General features: G+C 37.7%; 1 protein-coding gene across 1 annotated transcript in view; it reads right to left on the bottom strand.

Moving 5' to 3' along the window:
- The window catches only part of LOC309842381 (pancreatic alpha-amylase), a 224,572-nt gene that overhangs the window by 67,300 nt on the left and 142,781 nt on the right, over positions 1-14,491 (bottom strand). The gene's annotated exons all lie outside the window — the stretch shown is intronic.

Here is a 14,491-nt window from a genome sequence, read left to right as displayed (position 1 = left end):
CTGAAATTGAGATGTATTTGGGAAGTAGAATTGATAGACTTGAAGAGGAGTAGTGAAGGATAGTTCGGATTTTTAGGTTGAGCCCCAAACTGTTCACCATCTAGGTGGATGATGATGCCATTTACTGAGCATGAGAAGAGGGAGTAAAGTTTAGCTAGATTAGGGACTGCTGGGAAGGGTGAGAAAGGGAGGAATACATATTAAAATTAAGGTATCTCGTCAACGTCCTTGTTTCAAGCAAGCAGTTGGATATGTAAATTTGATATTTTAGAGAGATAACAAAACAGGATGCACATACAGCATCAAGCTATATAATATTTATATCCAAGGGATGAGAGAGAGTATAGGCAGGGAGAGAGGGGCCCAATATTGATTGATGGGGCATACCAATGTTGAGAATTGGAGGAAAGAGGAAGAACAAGATAGTAATCCTTTCTCTCTTGGCACGCACATTCTAGTAGGAAAGACAGACCATAACATGTAGATCAGTAATTAAATTCCCTTGGAGAGCAATACATGCTGTAGGGCGAGAAATAGAGACAGAGTAGAGTAATAAACTGTGATTGGAGACATACTACTTTAAACACTATCCTTTGTAGGCTTTTGTCTGTGTCTTTTACTATTAGTAAAATGATCAGCATAACATAGACATAAAAATACATGTTCAGTGAATGAATGGGAGAATGGATTACCTTTAATATTTACAACTGCCTCTTTTGGTCAAGAATTGCTTCATAGGCCATCAAGATAAATTTAGTGTTATAAATTTATAATTTAATTTGTTATAATTGAGACACCACAACTCATTCGGATAGTAAAGGGACAAAATTTTATTTTCTCTCCACTTAATTACTTTTAGTTGTACTGACTTAAATCTTTTTTATCCTTTTCTTGTCAATAGCTCAGGCAAATTTCATAATTTCATCACTTTCAGTTAATAGTCCCAGTGGGTTCGAAATGTCAACTCTGAATTACATTCAGCCCTTGCTTTTAGCTCTCTTCTCATATCAGCCTTCCCCTAAGAGATAAGAAGAAGATATAATTCGCTTTCAGCTCTCCCACATTTGAGTAGAAGTGGGTGTGGTTGCTCTGTGTTGCACATTTCTCAATTTTCTTTTCTTGGGACACCACAGAGGTTCCCAAACTTTCTCACCTCATAGTGCTTTTACTGTCTCAATAGTTTTTTTAACAGCATCCCTTGGTGCCTCCTCGCTTCCTATTCCACCCTGATTTTCAAGAGATGCCTGTTCTTTATCAAAGCAACAGGGGGGAAAAAAGCAAACAGCTTTGCAAAGATTCTTAAATTCAAAAATATTTCAAGCTCGTGATCATATAGTATCTGGCAGATAATGAGTATTGCTGTTTCCCTCAAATATTTAAAACATTCCATAGTAGGTGCATCTGGCTGGCTCAGTTTTGATCTTGGGGTCATGATTTCAACCCCGACGTTGAATGTGGAGATTAGTAAATATATATATTATATTCCGTAGCACCTCTTTGAGGTAGCTGGGACACCTCAACACATAGTTTGAGAACTATGGCTCTATACTACTTTATGGTTTTGATTTTCTTCATTGCAAGGTAAGAGGAGGGAAAGTTAGAGTTTGGGAGTATCTTACTTCAGTGACCAAAAGTTGGTTCTTTATCTCACTCTGATTATCTCTGGTTCTATCTGTCTGTTGATAGAAGCCTCTGCTAATGTGGTTTTTTAGAGGTTCATATTCATCAATTCCCCCTCCAATAGTCACTGGGTACTTATCTTTTCAGTTAAGAGTAGCTTCCCCCTCCCCTTCAGCCTTTACTTTGGTTTAGATTACATCTCCAGTTTACCTCCCTTAGCCATGTGTCTATTTGAGCATTCCTTTCAATTTCCAAACTCTTTAATTTTTCTTATGAAGCCAGGAGAACTCCTGGGGCCTATTTCTACTATTTCTGGAAGGGCTTGGAGAACTAACCTAAGAAAAGAGTTTACTCCTCTTTTTTTTTGGTTTAGTTTGGTTTTACTTAATAATGTTCACCACAATAAGTCTAGTTTACATCCATCCATCATACATAGTTTCAATTTTTTTTTCTTATGATGAGAACTTTCGAGATCTACTCTCTTAGCAACTTTCAAATATGTAATACAGTATTATTAACTATAGTCACCATGCTGTACATGACATCCCCAGGATTTATTTATTTTATTACTAGAAGTTTATATCTTGACACCCTTCAACAGTTTCTCCATCCCTTATTCCTGGCTTGAGCAATCACCAATCTATTCTTTGTGAGCTTGGTTTTGTTTTGTTTTTGAGTCTCCATTTGAGATCAGATGACATTTGTCTTTCTGTGTCTTATATATTTCACTGAGCAAAATGCCCTTGAAATCCAACCATTTTGCCACAAATGGCAAGATTTCCTTCATTTTTTTATTTCTGAAAAAAACATTTCAGAATATCATTATCTATCCATTCATTCAAAGATACATAGGTTGTTTAGCATGTATCTTGTCTATTGTAAGTAATACTGCAGTGGATAAGGGGATACATGTATCTTTTTGAGTTCGTATTCTTCAGCTAAGTACCCAGAAGTGGAATTGCTGGATCATATGATAGCTGTATCTTTAATTTTTTGAGGAGCCCCCATACTGTTTTCCATAGTGGCTGTATCAGTATACATTTTTGCCAACAGTGCACAAGGGTTCCCTCTTCTCCGGGTCCTTGCCAACACCCTTCCTTCCTTCCTTCCTTCTTTCTTTTTTATGATAATACCCATTCTAAAATGCATTAATTGATATTTCATTGTGGTTTTGATTTGCATTTCCCTAAAGATTACTGAAGTGGTGCATTTTTGTGTATCTGTTAGCCATTAGTATGTTGTCTTTGGAAAAATGTCTACTTAGATTTTCTGCTTATTATAATTGTATATTTTTTGCTATTCAGTTCTCTGAATTCCTTTCCTAATTTTTTTGCTAAAAGCATTCTCCTCTTCCTTCATAGCCAAACTTCTAGAGAGATAATGTGGGAAGTAAAGAAACATTAAATTTCTTTACTATTCACAGCAAGCCCATTAACAAGTCCTTGGAACAGGTTAACAGTCCTCTAGAACTCACCTCAAGGTCTTGCTTCAAAAATTCCTTAGAGACTTTTGCTATTTCTAACCACCTCCCAGCTTGAAAGTATATAATCAGCCACTCCTCATGACCCCAATGCAGCTCTTTGTGCCCAGAGGTCCTGTCTCTGTGCTTTAATAAAACCACCTTACTGCACTAAAGACATCTCAAGAATTATTCCTTGGGTGTTGGCTTGAAACCTCAACACCTTTCCTGCATTATGAGACATGTTATCCTTATTTGTTTACCTTGTACTCACTCCAAAATGCACTTCTATCTGACTCCTGATACCTTCAGTCCATAAAGTAATTCTTGCTACAGTCAACAGTTATCTCCAAATTTCTAAATCTAGTAGACATTTTTAGTTCTCATTTTAACTTTTAGCAGCACTTGAGACATTTGGCCGCATCCTTTTTGAAACATCATTTTCTCTTGGTTTACAAAATATACCATTTCTCTTATTATTCTAGTTCACTTTCTATCTGGCCTGACTGTAGTAAATTTTCATCTTCATTTTACCTTTGCTTTATTTTTTTTTTCCTATCTTTACTTTGAAAGTTCCCCCAATAATGGGTCCGTGATTAAAGGAGCAAGACTGATACAAAGCGAAGGTCAAGCAAAGCTTTATTTCGCGCCAGGCGTTGAGAATCAAACCGAACGTTTGGGGCCATGCCTCTTACAGAGAGGGCAACCTCTCTCTGCTTCACAGACTAGCTTTTAAGGTCAAAGGCCACGTGGTTGGGCCTCGCCATGCACAGGTGGCCAATGAAATTGTAACACACAGAGAAAGCTGCACAGTCATGGTAGGTCACACATAAGTTACAAATTGAATTACAATTTATCCTAGTAGATATTTGAACTAGCCTATCACCTTGGTCAGAATTGGTGCCCAAAAGGCTCCCAAAGGGTGGGACCCATACTCCTTGGTAACTAGGGAGACAGTATGCACCCCACACACACACACACACACACACACACTGATTGGATGTCTCCACCTGGTCTGACCCGCACTTGTATTTGGGCTTTGTTACCTGGGACTGGTTTCCAAGACTTGTTTTTAAGTAAGTCCTCTGGGGGAAGGGGGACAGGGACAGTTTAAGGGTTAAACAACAAGGTTATTGTTTAACCAAATGGAAGTGCTCTGGCTAAGTAGGTCCTTACAACTCTTAAATGATAACCTTGTTTTTTATTCTCATTGGAAAAAAAAAAAAAAAAGTTTGAAGACTTACATACCTATCAATTTTACTTGCATTTGTGCCCTTTAGTTAATGCAACCTCTTACTTTAGAAGTAGATTCCCTCCCTTCTGATGTGCTCTCCTGAATCATTTGTATTCAGCATATATGCTATTACTTTTTTGATTTTTAAAAAAGCAAACAAATGATATGGAGAACAAAGGCAAAAGAAATATAGAAATAAACTTCCTTACAACTTATAGCCAACTACTTGGGACAAGCAGAGTGACCTTCCTCCAGAAAATCAATTGCCTTGTGTTAATACTTTACTAGAGGTGAAAGGCAGCCTTAGCTTGACCATAGCCCAACCTCCAGGGTCCTAAAAGTCTTCTTTAACATATAAAAATTCCTTTGGAAACTTCCTTTATCTCTATGCTGGTAATAAGGGACAAAAGGCAAAAGGAGAGCATAGATAGCACAAACTAAGACCCAGTAACCCCCCACCCCCTCCTCCAACATGTGTGACATTCCTCAGACATTCCTGGCTGCCCTAGAACAAAGAAAACGAAAAAAAGAAAAGGCTGACGTTGTCACAGTCTGCAGGACATGGATCTCCATTAACTTGCAACTGTCTTAATGATATAAGAAAAAAACAGTGTCTAAAATCTATAGCCCTACCATCACCCTTCTCTCCACAGGATAAAAAGTCTTATATAATCAGTCACTCCTTACATTCCCAGTGCCCTTCTTTCTGCCCACAGTCCTGTCCCCCTGCTTTAATAAAAACACCTTTTTGTACCAAAGATATCTTAAGAATTCTTTCTTGGCCTTCAGCAATAAACCCCACCACCCCAAACCATATCAATCCCAAGGTATATGGTAGCAATCATCCTCCAGACATATGGCCCACTGGTATATATCTGAAGGGTCTCATGACTAAGGTTTTATTAGATAGTAATAAATGCTCCCTCAAGGTCCTGGAAACCTTGCTTCGAATTCACTAGGGACTTATGCTATCCCCAACCCCCTCTCAATCTGAAAGTATATAATCAATTGCTCCTCACAACTGCAGGGCAGTTTTTTCTGCTTGTGGTTCTGTCCCCATGTTTTAATAAAACCACGTTTTTTGAACCAAGGATATGTCAAGAATTCTTTCTTGACCATTTGCTCCCAAACCCCAACATTTCACATCAGCAAATATACAAATTAAAAAAAACAAAGCAAAAAAAAAAAAAAACTTGTTCCCACTTCCCTCTCCTGCTGCTACTTCATCTCTTCCTGTTTATAGCAAAACTCCTAGAAACAATGGTTTTTATGTTTTCTCCACTCTTCTCCCATATTTTCTTTAGTTTTGTTAAAAAAAAAAAACAACCTACAGCCCCAAAATGGCTCACTGGACCAGGTCACCAAAACAAGTCTTTATACATAACCTAATTATAGTTTCAACCTCCCCCAGACATACAACCTTAACTGGTCAGGAATTTTCTGTGAAGTATCAATGAGGTAATTTGTTAGACAGTCCCTTTCTAGCCCCAAACGAAGATGAGAGATGAGGTAATCCACTCGATAAGACTTCCTACCATTCCCGATAAGGGAAGGTGACCTTGCCTGAGAGGATCCTTTCTTTTCTCTCTCTCTCTCTCTCTCTCTCTCTCTCTCTCTTTTTTTTTTTTTTTTTTTTTTTGCTAATAACTTCTTATTTTTCCTTTCTTTGAAAAAAAAAAAAACAACTTTTATTTTGTATGGCTCCTTGGAGCTCCCCTCTGCCTACTATATGGGATACTTCCTGAATCATTTAATAAAAACCAATTAGATCTTCAAGTTTACACAATGGAATTTAAGTTCTTTAACAGAGTTGGTGGCAGCAGTAGGATCCAAAGCAAATCTTCATCGATATTCAGAGATAATGAAAAACACAAGCATGGTACCCTGTGAATCCTTCTGAATTCACTGTCTTTCTGGCTGTTTTCCAAGGCCATTGGTGAGTTTTTCTCTTTGAGCTCTGTGCTCTGCATTTGTGCTCATGCCCTAATTGACTTTTTTGTCTAGGGTTAACAGATCACTCTAGACTAAGAGGAAGCAATAACAGATCATCAGCCAGCCCTCAGTTCAGGCCACAATTTCATATCAGAATCCCTTTCTTAGTTCCAGTCTGTAGTCCCCATTTACGGGGGTTTGCTGGTTTAGTCCATCTTGGATTAGCCATAGCTGGACTGACTAAGAACCAGACCTAAGAACCAGAATGAGTTCAGGATTAGGCTGGATCCAATTTAAGAACCAGAATAGATCTGGGATAGGACTGGGTCTGATTTGAGCTGGCCTGCATTTAGTGTGAGGCCTTTTAAATAAAAACTAGTTGCTAATGGGGAATCTTGAAAGCTGGAAATAAAGCTGCAAACATCAGTGGGCATGGACTGAGCATTTAAAGGCTTTACCACCTCAAGAAGATTCCCATGATAGGATAGGTTTGTTATGGAATGGGTTAAACTGACACTAGGTCCTTTGCCAACTTCAAGAAAATTTCTGTGCAATGAAGTACACTATAACATCTCACAAATACCAAAACTATGACAGATCCCTTGTAGGTATTAGTTTGCCTCTAAGAAACCTAGCTAAGAGCCCTAGCTAAAAGAAATAGGATTCTTTATATCTAGAGTTGAGTACACTCTTCCAGCACACCTACTTATTTTGTGTCTAAGAACTATAGTTAAATAGGGACACCTGGGTGGCTCAGTGGGTTAAGCCTCTGCCTTCGGCTCAGGTCATGATCTCAGGGTCCTGGGATCGAGCCCCGCATCAGGCTCTCTGCTCAACAGGGAGTCTGCTTCCCCCCTCTCTCTGCCTGCCTCTCCGCCTACTTGTGATCTCTCTCTGTCTATCAAATAAATAAATAAAAATCTTAAAAAAAAAAAAACTATAGTTACATAGACTACATAACATAGTCTTGTTAGTTGGAGATGTCTAGCAAGATGGAACAATTTTACTAAAAACATCCTGGAATTACAATGGCCACTATGGGGAATGTTACAATTAGATACGATCATTTAAGAAGAACACTTATAATTAACAGTTCCCAAGTTAAATAAATGGGATACTTATTTTCATTTACATGCAGAAGTCTCCAGAAGTTTTCAAACTTCAGAGTCATTTCAGCAGAAGAGTCACTATAAAAGGCTAATAAAAAACTAAAGACAGTAAACGTACTTAGAACATTATATTCTGAAAAAACTATTAAACAGTTGCCTTTTTAATTAAGACCACTCAAGGCTACAGGTAGTCCTGTTGTATTCTTCACACTTCAGTCAAATACCAAACTAAGGGCTAGAGTTAAGAATTTTTTAAATCCAAGGATGATCCTCAGAAGTTTTTGTAAATAATTGCATCCTGAGCCCATTCAAAAGAGGAAAATAAAATTTCACATTGTCCCTCTCTTTCCAAATCCAGACCAATTGATTATTGATTCTTTCTCTCCCAGGATAGCTATTTCCTTTTTGTTTATCTATCTTTTGCATCCTAAGAATTTGGCTTGGCTTTTTACCAGCCTAGGGAGTGCAGGTTATTGCTTCTTTCTTTAGCTATCTATGGGAGTAACTGTAGATCTTGTGAAGATGCAGTCTTTTCACCCTCTTTGAGAACACCTCATAGGTCTATGAGGTTGTTTACAGCTGCCAGAGATATTTATTTTTGTCTAGGCTGAAACCTGACAAGATATTTGGAAGGACTTAACTCTATGATCAGACATTTGGCCAAAGCAGATCAGACATTTATCTAAAAGTGATATTGGGAGCCTGATAGGAAGTTTTTAAGGCATTCTCCTATAGGCTAAATGTAACCAAAAGGAAAGAAGAAACTCTAATGTAGGTACATGGGTACAACAGGCCTTTGATATCTTTGGCAGCAAGTAACCAAATTGAAGAATTTGAAATAGTTGTCCTTGCTTAAGGAACCTAGTCTTTACTACAAGACCAAAGGCATGATTACAGAAACAATTCAGAGTCCACTGATCTTTTTTACCTATACCCAAACCTCCCTTATTTATCTCAAAAGGCTTGTAAGTAAAACTTGTAAAAACTCCGGCCTCAAGGGAACAAACATCCTAGGATCATCTTGCTTTATTTTTTTTCCTTTGAAGTATAAATGTTGTACCCAGGGTATTCTCCAGAACTTTTATCTAGACTGTATTTTATTTTATTTTTTTAAAGATTTTATTTATGTATTTGTCAGAGAGAGATCCCAAGCAGGGGGAGCAACAGTAGAAGGCAGAGAAGCAGGTTTCCCCACTGAGCAAGGAGCCCAATGTGGGGCTCAATCCCAGGACCCTGTGATCATGACCTGAGGCAGATGCTTAACTGACTGAGCTACCCAGGCACCCCTAGACCATCTTTTTAAAAAGAAAATTTAGAGGAAATAATTCTTATCAAGAAAAAAACAAAAGCAGAAAGATATTTAGAACTTGATTTGCTAAGGAGTAATAATAAATCTTGTGTCTTCACAAATACTACAAAAAGCTATAGCCATCTAGATAGGTAAGTTTAGCTTATTCCATTTACCAGAAAAACAAACCTAGATTAATTTTTATAACTAGTGAATTTTACCAATTTCAGGGCAATAACCTTAAAACAGAAGCTATAATACCTCTGTTGGAACTGTACATATAGTTCATGTGTATCTATATCTGTGTTGTAGATGAGTGGTATTTTTACCTCCAGACAGTATTGTCAGAATTAATTTATAAAAGTTCTGTTTAATTGGCTTAAACAAACAAGCACTTTACTTAAAACAGTTTTCATGAAAATTCTCAGAAATATAATAGAAACTAACCCAAACAAATTCAAGTTCTTATGATCTGGGATAATATTTAGTAAATTAAAGTTAGTTAATGAGTTTGTTCGTTTAATTAAAACAGGCACATATTTAGAGTTATCAACATTGAATATAATTCTGGTAAACAACCATTATCCTACTAGTTAAATTTTATTTACTAATTAAATTCATGTAACATCGTTTTGTAATTTGTCAGCAAAACTAATTTCGAATTATGGTTGACTTTGGTGTCTCATAAAGTTTTTGTGCATAATCTAAACATAATTGTTAATAACAAATAAGTTGAATAGATAAAATTTTAGGTAAATTTTTTAAATGCTTTCAACAAATCTTGGTAACTTGAAACCTTAAATTTTTGCTAAGCGATGAGTTACGTTTTAAATTCATTGAATATCTGGATCACTTCCCAATACTAATGAAACATTAATTACTTAGAATAGGTGTATCTATTTTTGGCTTCTTTTTACAGAGAAACTAGAAGATATTTGAATGTGTTAATGCTACACTGGAAAAGGCACATGCTTCTAGAAATTATGAAATGTATTCATAAATCTGCCAACCTAAAGAATACTGGTGTTACAGGGTTGCAGGTTTCTTGTCTCACAGAGTCGAAGAATGAATCTTGGGGACCAAAAGGGTGAAGTGATAGTTTATTAAGTGGAAAGCGAGAAACTAAAGAAAGCCCTCTAGAGTGAGAGGGATCCTGAGTGGGTTGCCATTAAGCCTTTTATGGTCAGTCTTTTATACAGCACTGATCAAGGAACTTAAATCTTCGTGATGTCACCATGATTACTTCCCCTATGAATAGCTCATCTGTGATGTTTAAGATAAATTAGGTGGTCTGGTTATGTTCCCTTATCTCTGGTTTTCTTTATACCTCTGCTTTTCTGGGATTTTTGTGAGCTTGATCACATAGCCCTCTACTTGTCTCTCACTACCCAGCCCTGCCTGTCCCTTGCTCACTGGTACAATGGTTTACAATTGCTTACTTCTAGTTTTTACTAGATGTTAAGGTTTCTAAGTGTTGAGAATTCTAATTAATGCATGTGATTAAAACTACTAGAAATAATAAAGGAAACATCTCCTTTTGCCAAGAAATAGGACGTGTTTTCAGCAAGAGAAGTTATGAAAAATTGAAATGCATTTTTTTGTCGAAGGAAAAGAAAGTAATTTTATCCTAAATTGAGGCTGGTTGTCTAAAGAGGAAAAACATACAGGGGCACCTGGGTGGCTCAGTCAGTTAAGTGTCTGGCTCTTGATTTTGGCTCAGGTTAAGAACTCATGGTCCTAGGATTGAGCCCCATTCTAAAACTGTTGGACTTTTGGTCTGCTTTTGATAACAAGATTATAAAGGTTTCTTTACCTTTTAAGTGATCTGCCTAGAAAGAAAAAAAAAAAGATTTTGTGTCTTTTAAAAATAATATCCTGTGTCTGCTCTCTGGGGCACCTGGGTGGCTCAGCGGGTTGAGTCTCTGCCTTTGGCTTAAGTCATGATCTCAGGGTCCTGGGATTGAGCCCCACATTGGGCTCTCTGCTCGGTGGGGAGCTTGCTTCCCCCTTTCTCTGTCTGCTTGCCTCCATGCCTACTTGTGATCTCTCTGTCAAATAATTAAAAAAAAAATTAAAAAGAGCTAACTTTTGCTATAGATAATTATTGTTTCATAATAATCTGTGATACTATTCAGGCAAGCACTTTATTTTTTGTAAAATTTTATTTATTTATTTGTCAGAGAGTGAGCTTACAAGCATGGGGAACCACAGGCAGAGGGAGAAGCAGGATCCCTGCTGAGCAAGGAGCCCTATGCTGGACTCATCCTAGTGATGAGGGAGCAGGAGGCTGGCTGAGGATGGAGCAGGGGCTGGTGCCTTGCACCCCCTCTCCACCCACTCCCCTTGGTAATATGTGTGACATTTCACAGGCACCCCTGACTGCCCTAAAAGAAGAGCAAATGGTTATCTTGCAGAGATCACAGTCCTGCAAGGCAGGAGTCTCTCTTGGTTTACAAATGTCCTTGAGATTTACAACAAAGAAGTTGCCTTATCAATAGCCCAATTTCCAAAGATATATAACTCAGTTCCTCAAGCCCTAACGTCTACCCAACTCCTGTGTATATAACCAGCCACTCCTCACAACCCGGAGCAGCAGCTCTTCCTGCCCACGGGTCCTGTCCCCGTGCTTTAATAAACCACCATTTTGCACCAAAGATGTCTTAAGAATTCTTTCTTTAGTCGTCAGCTCCGAACCTCACCCCACCGAACCTGACTTAGGTTCTGGGACTTCATCATTTGGACCCTGGGATCATGACCTGAGCAGAAGGCATACTCAACCAATTGAGCTACCTGGGCATCTCCTGGCCATGTGTAATTTTGACAAACTCCCCAAAATCAAATTCTAAATAAAGTCTTTTTGTCCTAGAAGAAATTAGAATTTTCCCAGAAGTTTCCCTTAACATTTCAAAGGATTTGTTAAGCTAATTAAGCTTATTTGATATGTTAAATTATACCGGAAGCATTGTAAAATCATAACAAATGCTATGCCTTCCTTATGTTGTATTTGTATGGGTATGTAAGAGTTCTAGAAATCATGTGAAATTCCTAGACATATGTGTCCTTATATAACTTTATCATTTTATATTATTCTTTTACCTTCTGAAGTTGCTCTCATCAAAATTGGGGCTTGTACTAAAGGGACTAAACCTGAGTATCAGGGAGATGCTTTAGCTGACTTTCATGCAAAGACAGCAGAAACACAATCTGTAAAGGTTGTGGCACATGTGGATGAAGTTTATTCTGCTTCTAAAAAAAATTACCCTTTGATACCAGACTTTTGCCATTCTGATGTCCTTGCCCCATGGCAACAGCCTGCTTCTAAATCAAAGAAGCAATAATTGTAAATTAAATGAACAGTTAGGGCTCTGGGAAACCCAACATGGCTGCGCAGTTCTTTCTGTCTCCCTGGCAATCCACACTTTTTTGGTATTTACATTCCTTTACCCACTCTGCATTCATGATGACTCAAATTATTAATGGACATTGATGAGAAAACTTTTATAAAATTCAAAACTAGTCTACCATTAATAGTCTAGGATTATATTCATAATCCTAGAGAAACTGTTTTGTTTTGTTTTTCAAGAGGCTTCACACCTCCCTCTGGACCCTTTGAACCCTGCAGTTGGATGTCATTCAACAACTGGATGTTACTTAGTATGGGTTACTTAGTATGGGTTACCACTATGTTCTTATTCTTGTGTTTTTTGGATGGATGCAAGCTTTCCCTTATTGTAAGACTAATGTCCTCATAGTGGCAAAAAGCTGTTAGAAAATGTGTTTTCTACTTGGTATACCTTCCATGTTCTCCAGTGATCAAGACATCTCTGCTTCACTGGGAAAATCTTATAAGCCTTAATGAAAACCTTGGAAACTTTTTGGCATTATCACTCTCCCTATCACTTCAATCATCAGACAAAGTTGAGAACACTAATGGGATCCTCAAACTGAGCATTTCTAAACTTGCCAAAAACTACTGGACTAACATGTTCTAATGTATTAATGCTCTTGGTCTTACTGATGGCTAGAAGTTCCCCCTTTGGGAAGTATAACCTCACACTGTGTGAGATAGTCATAAGCAGACCAGTGTCTGTTGGTCTACAACCTTCGGCTGATCCCTTGTTGTCTCATACTAGTATAACTGACTACTGTAAGTCTCTCATATCTTGTGCTCAAGCCTGTCAGCAGATTATAGAAGCCTTTCTGGATCCCAATTCCAAGAATCCTGTTGATCATAGTCTAAAGCCTGGTGACTAGGTATTCTGGAAGCATCATCAGAGGAAGACAGTTCTTGAGCTCAGTCAGAAGGGACCTTAATGGTCCCTTAACTAAAATATATTAAACATTGAACCATTTTTCTCCATCTCCACTGTTATCATCTTGTAAAAGCCACCATGAATTTTCTGAAATTGTGGTAGCCTCATGGCCATTCTACTTTTGTCCTTGCTCCCTGAGCAGACATAAGAAGGCTCACTGATTATTCAGTATGTTCTTCATTTACCAAATCTCTTGTTTTTAGGTGGGGCTATATAAATCATTCTGGTCAATGGGCTGTTACTGAAAGTAACATGTGTCAATTCCAGACTACAGCATGGAAGAGTAGATGTGAAAGCAGTGATCATGGAGGCCACACACTGAGATTATAGAAATAAGGCAAACATAGACAGACAGGTAAACACAACATGGAATACCTAGTCACCATATCAATAACAACTGCCTTGTGAAACTGCTGGACTTCCACCAATCTTCACATAATTAAAAAATAACTTTTATTATGTTAAATAATAGTTTAGGGTTAATTTTTTAAAACCATATCAAAGCTAATTCTGTCATGATTAAAAAAATACACTCTGATGGTTCATTTTATGTATAGCTTGACTGGCCACAGGGTGCCCAGATTAAACATTTCTTGGTTTGTCTCTGAGGGTGGCTTTAGAGATCAGCATTTGATTTGGAAGACTCAGTAATGTAGCTTGCCTAGTCCAATAGAGGTAGACAACATACCATATCATACCATACCATCCTGAATAGAATAAAAAGGTGGATGATGGAAGAGTCCACCCCTTTCTTCTGACCTCACTGTTGAACTGGAATATTTCACCTCAGGCCTTTACTGGAACTTATACCATCAGCTTCCCTGATTCTCAGGTTTTTAGATTTAAACTAATTTGTACCATGAGGTTTCCTGGATCTCCAGTAGACAGAAGGAAAATCATTGGACTTTTCAGTCTCCATAATCACAGGAATCAATTCCCCAAAATTAATATCTATTTTCTCTGTGAATATATAATTTTTATTTATTATATAATATTTTAAGGTTTACCTTATATGCATATTAAAGAATATATATTATAGTATATATTAGTCTTATAATAAGAATACATTTTGGGAGGGGAAGATGACAGCAGAGTAGGAGGACTCTAGGCTGGCCTTGTCTCACAAATACAACTAGATAACTATCATATTATCCTAAATATCTCAGAAATTGATCTGAAGATTGGTAGAACAAACTCCTCAACTAAAGGTAGAAAAGAGGCCACATTGAAGAAGATAGAAAGTTCAGAGATGTGGCTTGGGAGAGAAATGGATCATGGCCACTGTGGTGGAGGGAGCCATGGTTGTAGAGAATGTCGAGAGATAGACTAACACTCAGGAGCACATGGGAAATGAATTCCTGTAGCAATTGTCTTGGAAAGTGAGAAAGACTGAATTTTGTAGCTTCTGTAACCAGTGGGGCTTAAAGCCTGGAGTTTTAAAGGTCAGGATGCTTGGCTTTGGGAGAACATGGAGGACATTGGGGCTTCTCTTATAGAGAAGCAGGCAAACAGCCCACTGACATACAGCATAGAAAT

The sequence above is a fragment of the Mustela nivalis genome (assembly GCF_964662115.1).
Source record: "Mustela nivalis genome assembly, chromosome: 10".
Classification (NCBI taxonomy): domain Eukaryota; kingdom Metazoa; phylum Chordata; class Mammalia; order Carnivora; family Mustelidae; genus Mustela; species Mustela nivalis.
This window is presented reverse-complemented; position numbering and strand designations above follow the sequence as displayed.